Source organism: Astatotilapia calliptera, chromosome 3, assembly GCF_900246225.1.
Source record: "Astatotilapia calliptera chromosome 3, fAstCal1.2, whole genome shotgun sequence".
Lineage (NCBI taxonomy): Eukaryota > Metazoa > Chordata > Actinopteri > Cichliformes > Cichlidae > Astatotilapia > Astatotilapia calliptera.
In genome coordinates, this window is record NC_039304.1 from 35,912,254 (window position 1) to 35,918,954 (window position 6,701).

Here is a 6,701-nt window from a genome sequence, read left to right on the forward strand (position 1 = left end):
AAATGTAGGCATTCACCACCGCCAGGTTCAGCATATTGTAGAAAACCGCTACTGGTCACCTGCGTGTTGCTGCTCTTACAGAATACATGCGTGCCATTTGGTCCAACACGTCTACACCACACTGTAAAAGAAGAGAGAGAGAGTCATGAGTATATGTTTTTTTTCTATAGGCCTGTATAGCACACATCAGAAAACATTGTAGCACTGATGTAAAATTATACACACATTCGCATACCTTCATGTGGTTATAGTTTCTTATTGCTTTGGGTTTCCTCTTTCTGCCGTCACTGATCGTCACATCTTAGTGCATGGAACTAAGAACACACACAGTCTTGGTTTTTTTAGGTCCATAAATTGTGAAGGAGACACCGCCACTTCTAAGCACTGAAGTGGAGAATTCCTCTCGCTGTGCAGTGTCTTTTGCAATTTGAGGAAGTTCACGGCGGACTTTATTCACCGTGCCCAGTAACGTTGTTTTGCGCTGCAGTAGTCTGTGCGACAGCGACAGTGAAGTGAAGGAATTGTCCGTTGTGACGTTTCTCCCATCATCCAAAAACAGCTCCACTAGTTTCATGACCACGTTCTCTGCCAGCCTCTCTTCCTTCTGACGACTGGGGTCCTTTCCCAAGTAAGGAGATGCACTGCAGACATATTTGGTCTCCAGATCCGTGGCCATCCAGAACTTGATCCCAAATTTGTCTGGCTTGGTTGCGATATACTGTGTGAATGGACAGTGAAGTGAAGCATGAAAGATTTGCTACTGCACTGGGCTTTCCAATGTCCTCCTCAACCCACACAGTGCCGTCTTTTGCCGTGTGGCTCTGGCTGGGCTTCCCAGAACCACAGGGCCTCTTCCGAGGAGGCATGTTGGGTTCTTGTTCCGTCTCCTTTTCAGATTCTTCTGAGGAGGTATCAGTGGCCTGCTGGACAAATGAAACCTCTCCTCCATCAGAATCTGCTTCGTCCATTTCCTGAAGCAAGGCCAAAGCCTGTTGCGCGGAGAGGTTCTTCCTGCGTGGCGGTGATACGGAGGCCATCCTGATGTTCTCAGAAATGGGAACAAGAAATCATTCTCCCGTCTGGGTCGGTCTGCTTTTATGCACAGCACTGTGCTGTAGTCAAGCAATGTCACTTCCTCACATACACAGTGACAATGGAACAATGGAAGATCTGTGCTGAGAGTCAAGGAAGGTGTGAATGTGTGTCTTTTATATTTGCAGGTCAGTCAATGTGTGGGATATTTTGTATAGGTACGGCAGGCATTTCTGAAAGTTGTAACATAGAGGTTTGGACTGACTTGGATCTGAGCAACTCTGAGTGAGCAAATGCAAATGTGCCAGACCTCAAGGATAATGGGTGGTTTGCACAACATGACCTGTGAAAATCTCAGCAGGGGTGCCTCGGGACTTGCACCAGAAAATAAAAAAACAAGTAATTCTAGGGGGTGTTGGGTTTAGGGAAGTTATGCAAATTTGCGCAGGTTTAGTAAATCTAGTGTTAAGGATAAAGGACACTCTTTCGAGGATGCCAATGTTCACATTTTGGACAGAGAGGACAGATGGTTTGAAAGAGGAGTGAAAGAAGCCATCTATGTCCACTGTAAACGACCATCTTTGAACAGAGGCGGGGGTTTACGACACCAACTCTCTGCCATCTATAATCCAGTTTTCAGTTCCCTCCCCAGACGCCTTAACGCCCACTCACATCCTGGGCCATCTGACCTCAGGAATTCGCATGACAAGGTGGGGCCAGGTTTCACAATGAACTCACCCGAAACTCTGGCTGATTGGGTCCCACGCCCAGTTTCCCACCTTGGCTCAGGCGATTAGAGGATCATCAGGGGGTCCTTTTGTCCCCCTGTGGGGGGATACTCCCACTAGGTTTATATCTGGGACTCTCCACCATTTGACCTTAGAACTGAAGAAGCTTCTCGGATGAGAGGTGAAACGTCTTCAAGCAACTTAAAGAAGTGCAGACGCTTTTCTTTGCAAGCTCCTTTGTCCTTTTTCCTTAAGATGCAGATGGACTGCTGAGTCTTGTCCTGTGGAGGTGGCTCTTCTATGTTGTGCCATGTGCTTGTGAAGTGGCTGTTTGGTCTCTCCAATGTAGAGGTCTCGGCATTCCTCGCTACACTGTACAGCATACACCACATTGTTAAGTTTGTGTTTAGGAGTTTTGTCTTTCGGGTGAACCAGTTTTTGTCTGAGCGTGTTGCTGGGTCTGAAATACACCAGGATTTCATGCTTTGAGAAAACTCTCCTGAGTTTTTCTGATACACCGGCTACACAGGGGATGACAATGTTGTTGCGTCGCTCCCACTAGGTTTAAATCTGGGACTCCCCACCATTTGACCTCAGAATTTAAGAAGCTTCTCGGATGAGAGGTGAAACGTCTTCAAGCAATTTAGTCCCAACACTTTTCTTTGCAAGCTCCTTTGACTACGATGACCTGGATGACTGAGAACCTTCACAGACATAAGTCACACAAACACATTCAGTTATCAGTTTCTCTTGTGGTGCTGGGTTTGTAGCCACATTTTGCAGTTTGTACAAACCTTGGTCTGTGTTGCTGGTGTGTGCGTCACATTTATAAACAGCTCATTGTGTCAGTGGCTTAACAGCATTCTGCAATTCAGAGAAGCGTCATATCTGCAATTTTCATGAGTATTTAATGCAAATCATATTTGAGGAAGCAAAGTGCACTTCATGTAGGAACACTATCCTGGCACTGTTCACTGCTTGCTGTGACAAGAACAGTAGCTGGGCTAAGCGTTGTACAGTGATGTTAGGATATTCTCTGTACTGTCCTGTAAAGGCTGAAGTAGCCAAAAATAAAAGTAAAATTAAATTTAAAAAAGACAGCATGTAAATTAAATTTTCTTCTGCAATTAAGCTGTTGTATTATGAGTATCGAACAGCATCTGTATGTAACCTGTTGTTTTTAGTTTATAACTCAATTTCCACTCATTCATTTTCTTGACTGCTTATCTAATTCAAGACAAATGGATCATCTGGTCACAGCTTTCACCAGGTGAGATCATCCAGACATCTATAATGTTTGATTTAAAGTTGGTTATTTTCTTGTTTGGTCTGTTGCACTTGATGAGGAAGACATTTTCATTTTTTATTGGCTACACGTTTTGCATATAGATTAATTTTCAGCCAGACAGTGTAAATATAGCAGCTCTGTATTATTTACCATCAGCTCAGCTCTTCACTGACAATAGCTCTCTGAACAGCTCTCCAGACCGGACAGCAAACTTAGTGAGTACAACATGCTCATAATCCTTTATTTAGAAATTAAATTCACAGCAAATATTGAGTATAATGTTCCCCGAGCTTAAGACTGTAATGTGACCTGATTCTACTTTACTGGATCAGTTAATCTAACATAGATCAATTTTTCTAAAACTGTAGCAGGACCGTTATGCCTCACTGTGTCTTGAGAGTTATTAGTGAGAGATAATTTACTTAGAAGATCTTTAAGTTAATCACATAGTAAACAGAAATATGTTGTAAAGTTAATTTGTAAATACAAATTATTTTTTGAAATGGTACTAATGTTTCGAACTTTCCTGTAAGAAACAACAGGAAATTTCAGTATTTTGAAAATGCTGTTTATAACAATGCCTGAAATTTAGAGAGGAGACCACAATACCAGCTGCAGGAGAAAAAACAAGCTCATAATACATGGCTACACAGTAAAACTGCATTGTGAGCTCTTTTGTAAAATAGCATTTTACAGTTGTCAGAGCCCCCTGTCCTCCCTAATAAAGGGGGTGATGCAGTATTCTCATCATTTAAGATGAGCCCTGTTCTCTGCTTTAAGATAACCACTCATGTTATCAGAGATGTTATCAGGGTCATAGAATAGAGTAAAGTCAAGTCCTCTTCGACACATTCATTTTTCCATCTCCCGATGGGGATATACAGACTCTCATATTGCCAGAAAAGCTCTGGTATCTTAGCAGGTTTCCTGTGGACCCATGCTCAAGATAGTATGGGCTAAAGATGGTACAGTAACTTCCTTTAGGACTTGAGTGGGACCCTAAAATCCCGTGTGAACTGGGTTCACTATTTGTGTAGTGAGAGTTTGTGAATATTTTTTACAATGGAATTTTATTTATTTAATGTCAAATGACAACAACAGTCACTTCAGGGAACTTAATGTAAGGTAAAGACAGTACTACATGTAAACTCCAACAAGTAGATGACCCGCTGTGAGCAAGCACTTTGGCAAAAGTGGGAAGGGGAAACTCTCTTTTAACAACAAGAAACCTCTGGCAGAAGGTTGGAAAAAGAAAACAGTGGCTGGATAGGCTACTGCTCAGTACTGAGCAGAGGCTTTTCATTGTTCTATTGATAGTTCCCACATGCTTTGCATTTAATCTCTCACCCTGTAGGCTGTTTTCCCAGTTTCTGCGCAAAAGACCAAAAAAGCTAGCATCAGGAATCACTGCATAGAAGCAGAAACACTTCTGACAATGTATTTTGTGGTATGAGGAATAATACGATTAATACCATTCAACTTCTCATCAGAACAGTTTCAGATATAATTTCAGAGATAATGTGTATTGTCTGTGAATCGACCATCTATACTAAATGATTTGTGATGAACTGGTGGCAACCTGTTAATATTTTATGTTTAAATTGTCTGTTTTTGTTTTGCTGATTATATCATTATTAACTTTTCATTCATTTGAAAGCCTGATGCTTAGCCTCGTCCACCCCAGCTGTAAAACTCAGAAACCAGTCTTACTTGTTATCATCTATCGTCCACCTGGGCCTTACACAGAGTTTCTGTCATGGTCCTGAGTCTGAGGACTCAGTGTTTTGTATTTCCTTATGCTTTTGTTCATTCCAAATGTGTATTCTGTTGTGATTTTTGCCATTTGTTAGGTTTCTGTTCCTTGCCTGCCTGCTCCCACTTCTCTGTGTTCCCTCTGTCTGTCCATGGTGTTATTGTGTCTGCTCATGAGTCTGCCTGTCAAGTTCAGTGTCCTGTCTGGTTCTCTGTGTCTGTTAAGTTTCCTGTTTTATTCTGAAAGTTCATGTCTCATGTCAGTGTGTTCAGTTTTACCTCTCCCCTGTCTCGTTAGGTCTTATTTCTCCCAGCTGTGTCCCCCTTCTGTCTCTAATTCCTTGATGACTCCCTCAGTGTATTTAAGCCCAGTGTGTCATTGTGTCAGCGTCGTGTCGTTAACGGCTGTTCACCCTCACTTGCTGCGTGTTTAGGATTTCCAGTCCTCCTGCATCTCTGTTTAGAGTTTTGTTTGCTTTTGTGAGTTTTATTTTATCTTGATGTTCTGCTCCAGCAATAAAGCTGCATTTTCTGTTTAAACCTCGTGTCCTGAGAATCCTGCATTTTGGATCCACCACTCCTGCCTGCCTGCCACACAGCCGACCATGACAGTTTCGGTCTGATTTCTCAGACTTTTTATCTGATTTAGTGCTCAACTCAGATAAAATAATTATTGTAGGTGTTCTCTGCAAAGCCAGAACATCTTACTATTCGTCCTATTATTCAACCTTGGAGTGATTTTTGACCAAGACATGTCCTTCAATGCATATATTAAACAAATATGCAGGACTGACTTCTTCCATTTGCGCAACATCTCTAAAATTAGAAATATCCTGTCTCAGAGTGACGCTGAAAAACTAGTTCATGCATTTATTACCTCCAGGCTGGACTACTGTAATTCATTATTATCAGGATGTCCAAAAAACTCGCTGAAAAGCCTTCAGCTAATCCAAAATGCTGCAGCAGAAGTACTGACTGGGACTAGAAATAGAGAACATATTTCTCCTGTTTTGGCTTCCCTTCATTGGCTTCTTGTTAAATCCAGAATTGAATTCAAAATCCTGCTCCTCACATACAAGGTCTTAAATAATCAGGTCCATCTTATCTTAATGACCTTGTAGTACCATATCACCCTATTAGAGCACTTCGCTCTCGCTCTGCAGGCCTACTTGTTGTTCCTAGAGTATTTAAAAGTAGAATGGGAGGGAGAGCCTTCAGTTAAGTTTCAGTTAAAACTTTCCTTTTTGCTAAAGCATATAGTTAGATTAGGCTGGATCAGGTGACCCTGAATCCTCCCTTAGTTATGCTGCAATAGACGTAGGCTGCCGGGGGATTCCCATGATGCATTGAGTTTTTCCTTTTCAGTCACCTTTCTCACTCACTTTGGCTGTATCCCAATTCAGGGTCTGCAGCCTTAAAGTACGCAGCCTCAACGATCCTCAAAGGCCGCGTACTTAAAGACCGCTAAGGCCGGAAGTGCGAGACTTGTGAAATGGGACGGTCTAGCCTCCGTTGCGCTGCCCAGGTTGCCTAGCAACCATGATACTAAATCATACAGCTTTGTCTGACAGAAATGAAGGTGAAGGAGAAAATCTTTTGTTCATTTGTTTGTTTGTTTCTACATGAGCTTTGATCATTCTCTGTAAGATTAAGCTCAGCTATTGAACGGCGTATATTTTAAAGTAAAGGCTGTAAAACCAAGTTAGTACAAACGTCACTAATGTCACATAACTTTGCCGACATGTGGCCAACAGTAATGTTTTAATGTTCTTCGTTATTAAACATTTGCACATAAATAAGTGACATAATATTCAGTACTTAAAGTTTACTCTTCGGCCGCCCCTCATCTGCCGTTTTTTTCGGCAAAATTATCCACACCCATCGCCGCGCTATGCATTCTG